At 53.2% G+C, this 14,452-nt stretch overlaps 4 non-coding genes across 4 annotated transcripts; 3 read left to right on the forward strand and 1 right to left on the reverse strand.

Moving 5' to 3' along the window:
- The first annotated feature begins 1,290 nt into the window (after nucleotides 1-1,290).
- trnat-agu (transfer RNA threonine (anticodon AGU)) lies at nucleotides 1,291-1,363 on the forward strand. The gene has a single exon. It is a non-coding gene; the product is annotated as a tRNA-Thr (tRNA).
- Nucleotides 1,364-1,550: 187 nt separating this feature from the next.
- On the forward strand, nucleotides 1,551-1,623 carry trnat-agu (transfer RNA threonine (anticodon AGU)). The gene has a single exon. It is a non-coding gene; the product is annotated as a tRNA-Thr (tRNA).
- Nucleotides 1,624-2,407: 784 nt separating this feature from the next.
- trnat-agu (transfer RNA threonine (anticodon AGU)) lies at nucleotides 2,408-2,480 on the reverse strand. The gene has a single exon. It is a non-coding gene; the product is annotated as a tRNA-Thr (tRNA).
- Nucleotides 2,481-6,139: 3,659 nt separating this feature from the next.
- Nucleotides 6,140-6,212, forward strand: trnat-agu (transfer RNA threonine (anticodon AGU)). Its single transcript has one exon. It is a non-coding gene; the product is annotated as a tRNA-Thr (tRNA).
- The last annotated feature ends 8,240 nt before the right edge of the window (nucleotides 6,213-14,452 follow it).

Consider the following 14,452-nt stretch of genomic DNA (forward strand, 5'->3'; position numbering starts at 1 on the left):
CCTTCCTGCTCCTTCCTGCTTGACCAGCTCCGCTGGGCAGGGCCACATTGTCCGCATGGTCCCCAGACACGAGACTCCCCAAAGCAAACGCTCGAATCGGAACTCCCACACGGCAAGCGAGACAAAGGTGGGCAGAGGAAATCTTACAAGGGACACCCTCAAAGCCTCCCTTGATAAAATGCAACATCCCCACCGACACCTGGGAGTCCCTGGCCAAAGACCAGTCCCGCCCGAAGTGGAGGAAGTGCATCCGGGAGGGTGCTGAGCACCTCGAGTCTCGTCGCCGAGAGCGTGCAAAACCAAGCGCAGGCAGCGGAAGGAGCGTGCGGCAAACCAGTCCCACCCTCCCCTTCCCTCAACAACTATCTGTCCCACCTGTGACAGGGACAGTAATTCCAGTATTAGGCTGTTCAACCACCTGAGAACTCACTTTTAGAGTTGAAGCAAGTCTTACTCGATTCCGAGGGACTGCCGATGATGGTGATATTTATATCCACAGTAAGAATAAGTTCCCTGCTGGGCTGGTGTCCGATGAATGCATCTGGATCGATGCAGTGATTTGTTTAACTGGCTGTGCTGAGGAGTTTGACTGGCTACTAATTTGCACACGGAGTCGACAGTGCAAAAGATAACTCCTTATCCTTAATGCCCTGTTATCCAAAAATGTGCATTTCCTTGGGTCCTTTATAGTCCTGTTTTCTTGCAGACCTGTAGTCTCTGGGGGGAACTGTGTTAACCCCTGTGGCCAATCAACTGTGGGAGTCCCCGGATAGACAGTATCAATCTCTTTGTCTGTATGTATAACCAAGTTCAGTCCTTGACCTCAGCCATTGCTTTTAATGGGGGATTTGTCACCACTTGCCTTCCCCCTCCCAGGTAGTCCAAACGTTTTTACTTTAAAACAGTTTGTTCGTGGTCTCTTCCTGTGCCTTGTTCCAAGAAAAATAGGTGTACCCTTACAGGTGAAAGAGACACAGAGAGAGAGAGAGAGTGAGAGACAAAGAAACAGACAGAGAATGAGAGAGACAGGGAGATGGAGAGACAGAGAGATTGAGAGAGAAAGAGAGAGAGAGACAGAGAGACAGAGAGATTGGGGTAGAGTGTGACTGAGTTGCCTTGGGATGTTTTACTATGTTAAAGACCCGATATATCGATGTTGATATGCGAATATTAGAAGAGACGGAGGCAAGTGTCTGGGGGATGAGACACAATCTGAGCGTTTCATTGACCCCTCCTCAATCTTCAAACACACAGCACTAACTGGGGAATGACGCACAACCCAAGGCAGGTGGCTCCATAGCTCAGGGGTTAGAGCACTGGTCTAGTAAACCAGGGGTCGTGGGTTTAAATCTCACTGGAGCCTACCTAAAATTAGCTTGGTATTTAAATACCTCTCTCTCTTTTCCCTTTCCGACAGATTCTCCCCCTCTCTCTCTCACTTCTCCCTTCCCCATCACAACCCGTTCGATATATTTTTCTCACTCCTTCCACTCTCTCTTTTCCCTTCCCCTCTCTTTCCTGCTCCTTCTCCTGTCTTGCACAGAGCAGGTGGCTCCATAGCTCAGGGGTTAGAGCACTGGTCTAGTAAAGCAGGGGTCGTGGGTTCAAATCTCACTGGGGCCTACACAAAATTAGCTCAGTATCTAAATATCTGTCTCCCTCTTTCCCCTTAACTACTCTTTCCCCTTCCTCCCTCTCTCTTCTCTGCCCCTCTTTCCTCCTCGTGGTCTCCCCTCCCCCTTCAGGAGCACGCCATTGGGAAAAGCATAATTCGCTCAGGAAGAGTCAGCATGGATTTATGAAGGGGAAGTCATGTTTGACTAATTTGCTGGAATTCTTTGAAGATGTAACCAACAGGGTGGATAAAGGGGAACTCATTTTAAGAGCGGAAGCAAGTCTTCCTCGATTCCGAGGGACTGCCTCTTGCAATGTCTGTCAGCTTGTAATGTTTGTAGCTCCACATTGAGGATGTGGACGTATTGTGTACTGCAAGTGCAGAGTTAATAATAAACAGAATTCGGCGGGTTTCCGGAGACTTCCGAGAGTGCTGTGCGCCATGTTAGGAAGCTGTGTGTGCTGTACCCTGTGAATATATCACACCTATGCTGATGATGTTAGAGACAAAGAGAAAGAGAAAGTCAGGTTGAGAGATTGAGTGAGAAGGAAAAAGAGTAAGGGAGAGGCATAATCCCATTCGGCCCATCGTATCCACGCCGGCCGGCCAAGAGCAACCCAGCCTCATCCCAATTTCCAGCTCGAGGTCTGTCAGTTGCAGCACTTTCAGTACTTTTTAAATGTGGTCAAGAACAAGCCCATCATTCCACAGTCAGTCTGGGAGCTGTTCAATATTTATAATTAAAGCCCTTGTTAATTGACAGTGAATTTAAAGACTGAGCTAATTTTGAGTAGGCCCCAGTGAGATTTGAACCCACGACCCCTCGTTTACTAGACCAGTGCTCTAACCCCTGAGCTATGGAGCCACCTGAGCTGGGATGTGGGTCATTCCCCAGTTAGTGCTGTGTGTTTGAAGAATGAGGAGGTAAATGGTCCACGTTGTCCAGGGCCACGCCGTGGACCTTGTTGACTGGGGGGCAGTGCTATGCGGCGAGGACAGGTTGGTGGAGGACCTTTGTCTTACGGATGTTTAGTGTAAGGCCAGTGCTTTCGTACGCCTCAGTAAATACATTGACTATATCCTGGAATTCAGCCTCTGAATGTGCGCAGATTCAGGCGTCGTCCGCGTACTGTAGCTCGACGACAGAGGTTGGGGTGATCTTGGTGATCATCGATTCCATTCATGCCGCTTCAAAGGGTACGTTTGCAAGGGCTGTGGAACAATGGGACACCTCCAACGTATGTGCAGGCGAGCTGCAAATCCTGCTACTCCTGCAAACCACCTTGTTGCAGAGGAGGACAGATCCACGGTGGAACACGATGAACCAGAGCCTCAGACCGAGGAGGCAGAGGTATATGGGGTGCACACATTTACCTCAAAGTGTCCCCCGATAATGCTGAAGGTTGAATTAAATGGGCTCCCGGTGTCCATGGAGCTGGACACGGGCGCGAGCCAGTCCATAATGAGCAAAAAGACTTTCGATAAGTTGTGGTGCAACAAGGCTTCAAGGCCAGTCCTGACTCCCATTCGAACCAAACTTAGAACGTACACAAAGGAACTGATTCCCGTAATCGGCAGTGCTACCGGAAAGATCTCCTATGATGGAGCGGTGCACGATTTACCACTGTGGGTGGTACCGGGCGATGGCCCCACGCTGTTCGGCAGGAGCTGGCTGGGAAAGATACATCCATCGACGACACCTCATGTGCCCAGGTCCTAAGCAAGTTCCCCTCGCTGTTCGAACCAGGCGTCGGGAAGTTCCAAGGAGCAAAAGTGCAGATCCATTTAATTCCGGGGGCGCGACCCATCCATCACAATGCGAGAGCGGTACCTTACATGATGAGAGAGAGGGTGGACATTGAGCTGGACAGGCTGCAACGAGAGGACATCATTTCGCCGATCGAATTCAATGAGTGGGCCAGTCCGATCGTTCCAATCCTCAAGGGAGACGGCACCGTCAGAATCTGTGGTGATTACAAAGTAACTGTCAATCGTTTCTCCCTGCAGGATCAATACCCGCTACCAAAGGCAGACGTCCTATTTGTCACGCTGGTTGGGGGGGAAAACATTCACGAAGCTGGACTTGACCTCGGCCTACATGACGCAGGAGCTGGTGGAATCTTCGAAAGGCCTCATCTGCCTCAACACGCACAAAGGTCTTTTCGTTTACGACAGATGCCCGTTTGGGATTCGATCAGCCACGGCGATATTCCAGAGGAACACGGAAAGCTTGCTGAAGTGGGTCCCGTGCACCGTGGTCTTCCAGGACGACATCTTGGTTACAGGTCGGGACACCGTCGAGCATTTGCAGAACGTGGAGGAGCTCCTTAGTCGGCTTAATCGTGTGGGGCTTGGGTTGAAATGCTCGCAGTGCGTTTTCCCGGTGCCTGAAGTGGAGTTCCCGGGGAGAAGAATCGCGGCGGACGGCATCAGGCCCACCGATTCGAAGACGGGGGCAATCGAGAAGGCACCGAGACCACGGAACGTGACGGAGCTGTGGTCGTTTCTAGGACTCCTGAACTATGTTGGTAACTTCTTACCGGGTCTTGGCACATTGTTAGAACCCCTGCACCCTCCACTGCGTAAGGGAGATGAATGGGTCTGGGGTAAAAGCCAAGAAAATGCCTTTGAGAAAGCTAGGAAGCTGTTATGTTCAAACAAATTGCTTGTGTTGTACGATCCATGTAAACGTTTGGTACGAGCATGTGATGCGTCGTCGTACGGGGTCGGGTGTGTATTGTAACAAGCTAATCAATTTGGGAAATTGCAACCGGCTGCTTATGCAACCAGAAGTGGAGATGCAACCGGGGTGGAGATGACACAGCCCGCAGATTTAGTTATGGTAATGGAAACATTCGAGAGTGAGCAATCACCTGTCACCGCCCGACAGATTAGAACCTGGATGAGCCAGGGCCCCTTGCTGTCCTCAGTAAAAAGCCGTGTGCTCCACGGGAGTTGGTCTAGTGTCCCGTTAGAGATGAACGAAGAAATAAAGCCATACCAGCGACACAAAGATGAAATGTTTAGACAGGCAGATTGCCTCCTGTGGGGCATTTGGGTAGGTATGCCAAAAAAGGGCAGGGGCACTTTCATTAGTGATCTCCACAGTACCCACCCAGGCATTGTAATGATGAAAGCGATAGCCAGATTCCACGGGTGGTGGCCCGGTATCGATGCAGACTTAGAGTCCTGTGTGCACAACTGTAATACATGTTCCCAGTTAACCAACGCACCCAGGGAGGCGTCCCTAAGTTTATGGTCTTGGCCCTCCAAACCGTGGTCTGGGGTTCATGTCGACTATGCAGGCCCATTCTTGGGGAAAAATGTTTTTAGTGGTTGTAGATACGTACTCCAAATGGATCGAATGTGTGATAATGCCGGCAAGCACGTCCGCTGCCACCATCGAAAGCCTACGGGCCGTGTTTGCCACGCACGGCCTGCCTGATGTCCTTGTAAGCGACAATGGGCCGTGCTTTACCGGTGCCGAGTTCAAGGAATTCATGACCCGCAATGGGGTCAAACATGTCACGCCTGCCCCGTTTAAGCCAGCGTCCAACGGTCAGGCAGAACGAGCAGTTCAAACAATCAAGCAGAGCTTGAAAAGGGTAACTGAAGGCTCACTGCAGACTCGCTTGTCCCGAGTCCTGCTCAGTTACCGCACAAGACTCCACTCACTTACCGGGGTCCCTTCCACTGAACTGCTGATGAAAAGGGCACTTCAGACAAGGCTCTCGTTAGTCCACCCTGATCTACACGAACAGGTAGAGAGCAGGCGGCTTCAACAGAATACATAACGTGATCGCACAAATGTGTCACGTGAAATTGAAGTAAACGATCCTGTATTTGTGTTGAACTATGGACAAGGTCCCAAGTGGATTGCTGGCACTGTTTTGGCCAAAGAGGGGAGCAGGGTGTTTGTGGTCAAACTCGCAAATGGACTCACCTGCAGAAAACACTTGAACCAAATCAAACTGAGATTTACAGACTATCCAGAACAACCCACAATAGACTCTACCGTCCGTCCAACACACAGACGTAGCAACCGACCCAGCGGTTGACCACGAAGCAGAACCCATCACCCCCCAGCAGTCCAGCAAGGCCAGCTGCACAGCAGCCCAGCGAATGATTCAACAACACCAGCATTTGCACCGAGACGATCAACCAGGGCAAGGAAGGTCCCAGATCGACTCACATTGTATATAGTTACACTATTGACTTTGGGGCAGGGGGCAGGGGGGAAGTGTTGTTACGAATGTAAACCTGTAATTATCATGCCTGACCACCAGAGGGCTTATCTCCTGGAGTCCCAAGGGATCCCACAATCCCTTGGGAGCACCTGTACTTGAGGAAGCCTCACAGGCTGGTGAGGCACTCTGGAGACCTGTGATAAAGGACTAAGGTCACACCTTACTTTGAGCTTGCAGTATCTCGTCTGACTCTTGATTCAAGACAGAACATCTTCCACTCTCTCTTTTCCCTGTCCCTCTCTTTCCTGCTCCTGCCCCTGCCTTTACCAGAGCAGGTGGTTCCATAGCTCAGGGGTTAGAGCACTGGTCTAGTAAACCAGGGGTCGTGAGTTCAAATCTCACTGGGGCCTACTCAAAATTAGCTCAGTATTTAAATACCTCTCTTTCCTACAGATTCTTCCCTTCCCCATCACAGCGCTATTTCGCTTTCCCCGTCTCGCACTCCTTTCCCTCACTCGTAGCAACTGCTCTCCTTCCCCATTTCTCCCCTGCCACTCTCTCTCTCCCCTTCCCCTCTCTCTCTCTCCCCTTCCACTGTCACTTCTTCCCAGTCTCCTCTTCCCCCTCTCTCTCACTCCTTCTACTCTCTCTTTACCCTTCCCCTCTCTTTCCTGCTCTTTCCGCTGACTTTCCCAGAGCAGGTAGTTCCATAGCTCAGGGGTTCGAGCACTGGTTTAGTAAATCAGAGGTCATGGGTTCAAATCTCGCTGAGGCCGACTCAAAATTAGTTTAGTGTTTAAATACCTGGCTGATCACCCCCCGACCCTCCCCAACCAAAAGAAACACATCCAACCCCCTCCTGAACATATCCAATGAACTGGCATCAATAACTCTCTGCGGCAGGGAACCCCACAGGCCAACAACTCCCCGAATGAAGACGTCTCTCCCAAACAGCCCACCCCCATTCCAAGAGCGTGCCCCGCCCCCGGCTCCGGACCCATCCAACACTGGGAACACTCCCCCCGCACCCAACACGGCCCGTCCCGTCAGAATCCTTCCTAAATGCTGAGCACCACCGGATGTCGAGCACCCAGCCCCCGCGAAGCCAACCACACCACATCCACCAATTGCCATCTGTGCAGAGTCCCGAACACTCCCTGCACCAAGGCACAGAGCCCCCAGGCATGACCGTCCAACACACATTGCCCCCTGCCCCTCCCACACCTTCGCTGCAATGTGGCCCCTCAATCCCATGCCCCATTCTCCATTCATTGCCCAGCACAGGCCCCCAACTTGGGGGTGGTAACCTTCTTGGGCTGGGAATTTTAGCCCCCCCCCCCCCAGCGTGGAACTCCTGCTCCCGACGCAGAATTGGCCTGACCACCCCTCAATGGAAGCAGAGTGCAATTTCCCACACTCCACTTTCTTTGTGGGCACTACCGGATGTTCATGTGACAGTGGGAACTGGTGCCCTCCACTCTCTGTCCTGTGACAGTGGGAACTGGTGCTCTCCACTCTCTCTCCTGTGACAGTGGGAACTGGTGCTCTCCACTCTCTGTCCTGTGACAGTGGGAACTGGTGTTCTCCACTCTCTGTCCTGTGACAGTGGGAACTGGTGCTCTCCACTCTCTGTCCTGTGACAGTTGGAACTGGTGCTCTCCACTCTCTGTCCTGTGACAGTGGGAACTGGTGCTCTCCACTCTCCCGTCCTGTGACAGTGGGAACTGGTGCTCTCCACTCTCTGTCCTGTGACAGTGGGAACTGGTGCTCTCCAATCTCTGTCCTGTGACAGTGGGAACTGGTGTTCTCCACTCTCTGTCCTGTGACAGTGGGAACTGGTGCTCTCCACTCTCTCTCCTGTGACAGTGGGAACTGGTGCTCTCCACTCTCTGTCCTGTGACAGTGGGAACTGGTGCTCTCCACTCTCTGTCCTGTGACAGTGGGAACTAGTGCTCTCCACTCTCCCGTCCTGTGACAGTGGGAACTGGTGCCCTGGAACAACAGGCTTATTTTCCTCTTTTCCCTTCCCCCTATCTCTGTCACTCCTTCCCCTCTCGCTCCCCTCTCCCTCTATCTCTTCCCCCTCCCCCTCTATCTCTTTTCTTCTCCTTTTCTCTCTCCCTTTCCCCATCCAGAAGCAGAGAATAAGTGAGAGAGACACGGAGAGAGAGTGAGAGGCAGGGAATGAGACAGAGAGACAGAGAGATTGGGACAGAGTGTGACTGAGTTGCCTTGGGATGTTTTACTACGTGAAAGACACGATATATTGATGTTGAGAGGCGAATATTGAAGAGACGGAGGCAGGAGTCTGGGGAATGAGACACAATCTGAGCGTTTCACTGACCACTCCTCATTCTTCAAACACACAGCACTAACTGGGGAATGACCCACAGCCCAAGGCAGGTGGGTCCATAGCTCAGGGGTTGTGGGTTCAAATCTCACTGAGGCCTGCTCAAAATGAGCTCAGTATTTAAATTAACAAGGAGCTTTATTTGTAAATTATGAAACTGACCCTGTCACCACAGGCTCTCCCCTTTCTCCCTTCTCTCTCTTGTACCTCTTCACTTCCCTCTCTGTCCATTTCCCTTCCCCCCACTCTCTCACCCTGCCATTCTCTCTGTCCCCTTCCTCCGAGAGAGAGAGAGCTCAGAGCAGGTAGCTGGGCCCTACTAAAACTGAGCTCAGTATTTAAATTCACCATCAATTGACAAGGGCTTGAATTATAAATATTAAAAAGCTCTGAGACCGACCCTGGAACTGCAGGCTCTTGATTTATCTCTTCCCTTCCTCCTCTCTCTATCATTTCCCTTTATTTTTCTCGCTCACTCTCCTTCCCCTATCTCTCTCCCTTCCCACCCCCCACTTCCTCTCTCTCACCTTCCCCTTCTCTATTTCCTTCCCTCTCTGACCATCCTCTCCCTTTTCCCCCACTCCATTTCTTTCTTCCTCTGTCTCCCCTGTGTACCGCTCCTTCTCACCCCTCCACTCACTCTCCTTCACCCTTTCTCTCTCCCTTCCCCCCTTTCCCACTCTCTCTCCCCTTCCTCTCCCTTTCCTTCCCCCTCTATCTCTCTCCATCCCTCTCTCCTTCTCTCTCTCCTTCCCGCTCACTCTCTCCCTTTTCCCTTCTGACTGTAACTTTCTCGCTCCCCTTCCCATCTCTCGCTCCCCTTCCCATCTCTCTCACCCCTCCCCATCTCTCTCACCCCTCCCCATCTCTCGCACCCCTCCCCATCTCTCGCTCCCCTTCCCATCTCTCGCTCCCCTCCCCATCTCTCGCTCCCCTTCCCATCTCTCTCACCCCTTCCCATCTCTCGCTCCCCTTCCCATCTCTCGATCCCCTTCCCCTCTCTCTCTCTCCCCTTCCCCTCTTTCTCTCCCCTTCCCATCTCTCGCTCCCCTCCCCATCTCTCTCTCCCTTTCCCCTCTCTCTCTCTCCCCTTCCCCTCTCTCTCTCCCCTTCCCATCTCTCGCTCTCCCCTTCCCCTCTCTCTCTCCCCTTCCCATCTCTCGCTCCCCTCCCCATCTCTCTCTCCCTTTCCCCTCTCTCTCTCTCCCTTTCCCTCTCTCTCCCCATTCCCCTCTCGCTCTCACTTTCCCTTTACCATTTTCACTGTCTCCCTCTGCCTTTCTTCCCCTCTATCTCCCCTCCCTCCTCTCTCTCTCTCTACCCTTCCCACTCACGAGACAGAAAGAAAGTGAAAAAGATACAGAGAGAGAGAGTGACACAGAGAAATTGAGAATGAGAGAGAGACAGAGAGAGTGAGCGAGAGAGAGAGAGAGACAGAGAGAGTGAGCGAGAGAGACAGAGAGATAGAGAGAGAGAGAGAGAGAGAGAGACAGACAGAGAGAGATTGAGCCAGAGTGTGACTGAGTTGCCTTGGGCTATTTTATCTCCCTCCCTTCCCCTTCACTCTCTCTTCCCCCCTCTCCCTTTTCCCATCTCTCTCACTCCTTTCCCTCTCATGACGCCTTCTCACTCTCCCCTTCCCTCTCTGTCTCCACTCCCATCTCTCTCTCAGCTCCCCTCTCTCCACTTCACTCTCTCATTCCTCCTCCTCTCTCTCCCTTCCCTCCTCTCTCTCTCACTCTTATCCCTCTCTCCGCTTTCCCCTCTCTGCCACTCCCATCTCTCTCTCCCTCCCTTCTCTCCACTTCTCTCTCTCCACTCCCCCCTCTCTCTCCCTTCCCCTCCCCCTCTCTCTCTCGTCCCCCTTCACTCTCTCTTCCCCCTCTCTCCCTTTTCCCATCTCTCCTGAACTCGCTGTCAATCGGCGACAGGCCGACACCATCAACAGGAACCGACTCACTTCGCAGTTTAAATACAGCCCACAGCACTTTCACTTTCTGTGACCAGTCTGTGACCAAGTCTTCTTCATATCCAGTCTGAGAACCACCGATATTTGTTTTAGATTTGTTGCGGGATATGGCCGTCGATAGCAAGGCCGGCATTTATTGCCCATCCCTAATTGCCCCTGGAGAAGGTCGTGGTGAGCAGCCTTCTTGAACACAACTGAGGGCCTCACTTGACCGTTTCACAGGGGCAGTTAAGAGTCAAACCCACATTGCCGTGGGTCTCAATATTCCTCGCTGCCGTGCTCCACCTCACAGTCAACAAGCTCCCCGCTGGAGTGGAACTAAACTACAGAACCAGTGGGAACCTGTTCAACCTTCGCTGTCTCCAGGCCAGGTCCAAGACCACCCTGTTATCATCCCCTGGGAAAGTCATCGCTAGAGTCCTCCTCAACCGTCTTCTCCCTGTGGCCGAGGAGCTCCTCCCGGAGTCACAGTGCGGGTTTGGTCCCCTACGGGGTACAACGGACATAGAATCATAGAAACATAGAAACTAGGTGCAGGAGTAGGCCATTCGGCCCTTCGAGCCTGCACCACCATTCAATATGATCATGGCTGATCGTGTAACTTCAGTAACCTATTCCTGCTTTCTCGCTTTCCCCGTCTCTCACTCATTCCCCTCTCCCTCCTTCCCACTCCGTCTCCTCACCCTCTCTCCCCTTCCCCCTCTCTCCCTTTCTCCCTTTCTCCCCTCCCGACCCACTCTCTCCTCCCTCTCTCCCCTTCCACCTCTGCCTTTTCACTCTCCCTCTCCCCCCTCCCTTTCCCATTCCTCCTCTCTCCCCTCCCTCTCTCTCTCTTCGCTTTCCTTTCAGATTCTCCCCTTCTCCCTCTCTCTCCCCTGCGTCCTTCCTCTCTGTCCTTCCACTTTCTCTCTCCCAGTCCCCCTTCCTCCCTTCCACACTCTCTCTCCCCTTCCCATTGGGGTGATCGACCAGACAAACGCACCCTTCCGTCAACGTTACCGAGATGGCGCGAGACGAGAAGGCGCGATGAAACAATCCCGCCCTTCCCCTCCCTCTCTCCCCTTGCCCTCTCTCCCACTCCTTCCAATCTCTCTCCCCTCTCTCTCCTTCCCCTCTCTCTCCCCTTCCCCTCTCTCTCTCCCCTTCCCCTCTCTCTCCCCTTCGCCCTCTCTCTCCCCTTCTCCCCTCTCTCTCCCCTTCCCCCACTCTCTCCCCTTCCCCCTCTCTCTCCCCCCTTCCCCCTGTCTCTCCCCTTCCTCCTCTCTCTCCCCTGCGCCCTCTCTCTCCCCTTCCCCTCTCTCTCCCCTTCGCCCTCTCTCCCCTTCCCCCTCTCTCTCCTCTTCCCACACTCTCTCCCCTTCCCCCTCTCTCTCCCCCTTCCCCCTGTCTCTCCCCTTCCCCCTCTCTCTCCCCTTCCCCTCTCTCTCTCCCCTTCCCCTCTCTCTCCCCTTCGCCCTCTCTCTCCCCTTCTCCCCTCTCTCTCTCCTCCCCCCTCTCTCTCCCCTTCCCACACTCTCCCCCCTTCCCCCTCTCTCTCCCCCCTTCCCCCTGTCTCTCCCCTTCTCCCTCTCTCTCCCCTTCCCCCCTCTCTTCCCTTCCCCCTTGCTCTCCCTTTCCCCTCTCCCCTCTCTCTCTCTCCAATTCCCTCTCTCTCTCCCCCTCCCATTGCTCTCCCCTTCCCCTCTCTCTCTCCCCTTCCCCTCTCTCTCTCCCCTTCCCCTCTCTTTCTCCCCTTCCCCCTGTCTCTCCCTTCCCCTCTCTCTCCCCCTTCCCCTCTCTCTCTCCCCTTCCCGCTCTCTCTCCCTTCCCCCCTCTCTCTCCCCCCTTCCCCTCTCTCTCTCCCCTTCCCCCTCTCTTTCCCTTCCCCCCTCTCTCTCTCCCCTTCCCCTCTCTCTCCCCTTCCCCCTCTCTCTCCCCTTCCCACACTCTCTCCCTTCCCCCTCTCTCTCCCTTCCCCCTCTCTCTCTTCCCTTCCCCCTCTCTCTCCCCTTCCCCTTCCCCTCTCTCTCTCTCTCCCCTTCCACTCTCTCTCCCATTCCCCTCTCACTCCCATTCCTTCTTTCTCCCCTTCCCCACTTTCTCCCCTTCCCCTCTCTCTCCACTTCCCCTCTCTCTCCCCTCCCCCTCTCTCTCCCCTTCCCCTCCCTCTCTCCCCCCCTTCCCTCTCTCTCTATCCCCTCCCCCATCGCTCTCACCTTCCTCCCTCTCTCTCCCCTTCCCCCTCGAGAGACAGAGAAAAAGTGAGAGAACGAGAGAAAGAGACACAGAGAGCAAACCCAGCGCAGTTGGCTCCATAGCTCACGGGTTAGAGCACAAGTCCAGTAAACCAGGGGGTGTGGGTTCAAACCTCACTGGGTCCTGCTGAAAATCAGCTTAATATTTAAATTCACCATTCGTTAACAAGGGTTTAATTATAAATATTAACCAGCTCCAAGACCGACTCTGGAACAGCAGGCTTGTCTCTCTGACACGCTCTCTCCCACTTCCCCATCACAAAGTGTTCTCCATCTGCTTTCCCTGCCTATCGCCTCACCCTCTCCCTTTCCCATTCTCCTCTTCTCTTTCCTTTCAGCTTCTCCCTCTCTCTCTCTCCCCTTCCCATTGGGGTGATTGACCAGACAAACGCACCCTTCCGTCAACGTTACCGAGATAATGCAAGACGAGAAGTTGCGATGAAACATTCCCTCTCTCTCCCCTTCCCCTTCCCCTCTCTTTCCTGCTCCTTCCCTGGTCTTTCCCAGCGGAGCTGGCTCCATAGCTCAGGGGTTAGAGCACTTGTCTACTAAACCAGGGATCATGAGTTCAAATCTGACTGGGGCCTACTCAAAGTTCACTCAGTATTTAAATTCATCATTAATGAACAAGGGGTTAAATTATAAATATTAAACAACTCCAAGACCAACCCTCAAACTGCAGGCTCTTGATCTCTCTCTCTGCCTTCCCCATCACTGCCTTTTATTTTTCTTCTCTCGCTCTCCTTCCCCCCTCTCCCTGTCCCCCTTTCCCCCCTCTCCCTGTCTCCCTTTCCCCCTTCCCCTGTCTCTCGCCCTCCCTTCCCACTCTCCACTTCCTCTCTCTCCCCTTCCCCCTCTCTATTTCCGTCCCTCTGTACCCATCCTCTCACGTTCCCCCGCTCCATTTCTTTCCTCCTCTGTCTCTCCTGTGTCCCGCTCTCTCTCTCTCTCCTCCACTCACTCTCCTTCCCCCTTTCTCACTCCCCCTTTCTCTCCCCCTTCCTCCCCTCCCCTTCCTCTCCCTTTCCTTCCACCTCTATCTCTCTCCAACCCCCTCCTTCTCTCTCCCCTCTCCCTTCCTTACCCTTCACTCTCTCTTCACCCTCTCTCTCTGTCACTCCTTCCCCTCTCACGACCCCCTCTCGCTCTCCCCTTCGCCCCTCCCTTCTCACTCTCCACTCCCCTCTCTGTCTATCACCCCTTTCCCCTCTCAGCACACTACCCCAGTCCCATGTGCAAAGTTAAAGCACATGAGATTGGGGGTAGTGTGCTGACGTGGATTGAGAACTGGTTGTCAGACAGGAAGCAAAGAGTCGGAGTAAATGGGTACTTTTCAGAATGGCAGGCAGTGACTAGTGGGGTACCGCAAGGTTCTGTGCTGGGGCCCCAGCTGTTTACATTGTACATTAATGATTTAGACCAGGGGATTAAATGTAGTATCTCCAAATTTGCGGATGACACTAAGTTGGGTGGCAGTGTGAGCTGCGAGGAGGATGCTATGAGGTTGCAGAGTGACTTGGATAGGTTAGGTGAGTGGGCAAATGCATGGCAGATGAAGTATAATGTGGATAAATGTGAGGTTATCCACTTTGGTGGTTAAAAACAGAGAGACAGACTATTATCTGAATGGTGACAGATTCGGAAAAGGGGAGGTGCAACGAGACCTGGGTGTCATGGTACATCAGTCATTGAAGGTTGGCATGCAGGTACAGCAGGCGGTGAAGAAAGCAAATGGCATGTTGGCCTTCATAGCGAGGGGATTTGAGTACAGGGGCAGGGAGGTGTTGCTACAGTTGTACAGGGCCTTGGTGAGGCCACACCTGGAATATTGTGTACAGTTTTGGTCTCCTAACTTGAGGAAGGACATTCTTGCTATTGAGGGAGTGCAGCGAAGGTTCACCAGACTGATTCCCGGGATGGCGGGATTGACCTATCAAGAAAGACTGGATCAACTGGGCTTGTATTCACTGGAGTTCAGAAGAATGAGAGGGGACCTCATAGAAACGTTTAAAATTCTGACGGGTTTGGACAGGTTGGATGCAGGAAGAATGTTCCCAATGTTGGGGAAGTCCAGAACCAGGGGTCACAGTCTAAGGA

This window comes from Pristiophorus japonicus, unplaced genomic scaffold, assembly GCF_044704955.1.
Source record: "Pristiophorus japonicus isolate sPriJap1 unplaced genomic scaffold, sPriJap1.hap1 HAP1_SCAFFOLD_536, whole genome shotgun sequence".
Lineage (NCBI taxonomy): Eukaryota > Metazoa > Chordata > Chondrichthyes > Pristiophoridae > Pristiophorus > Pristiophorus japonicus.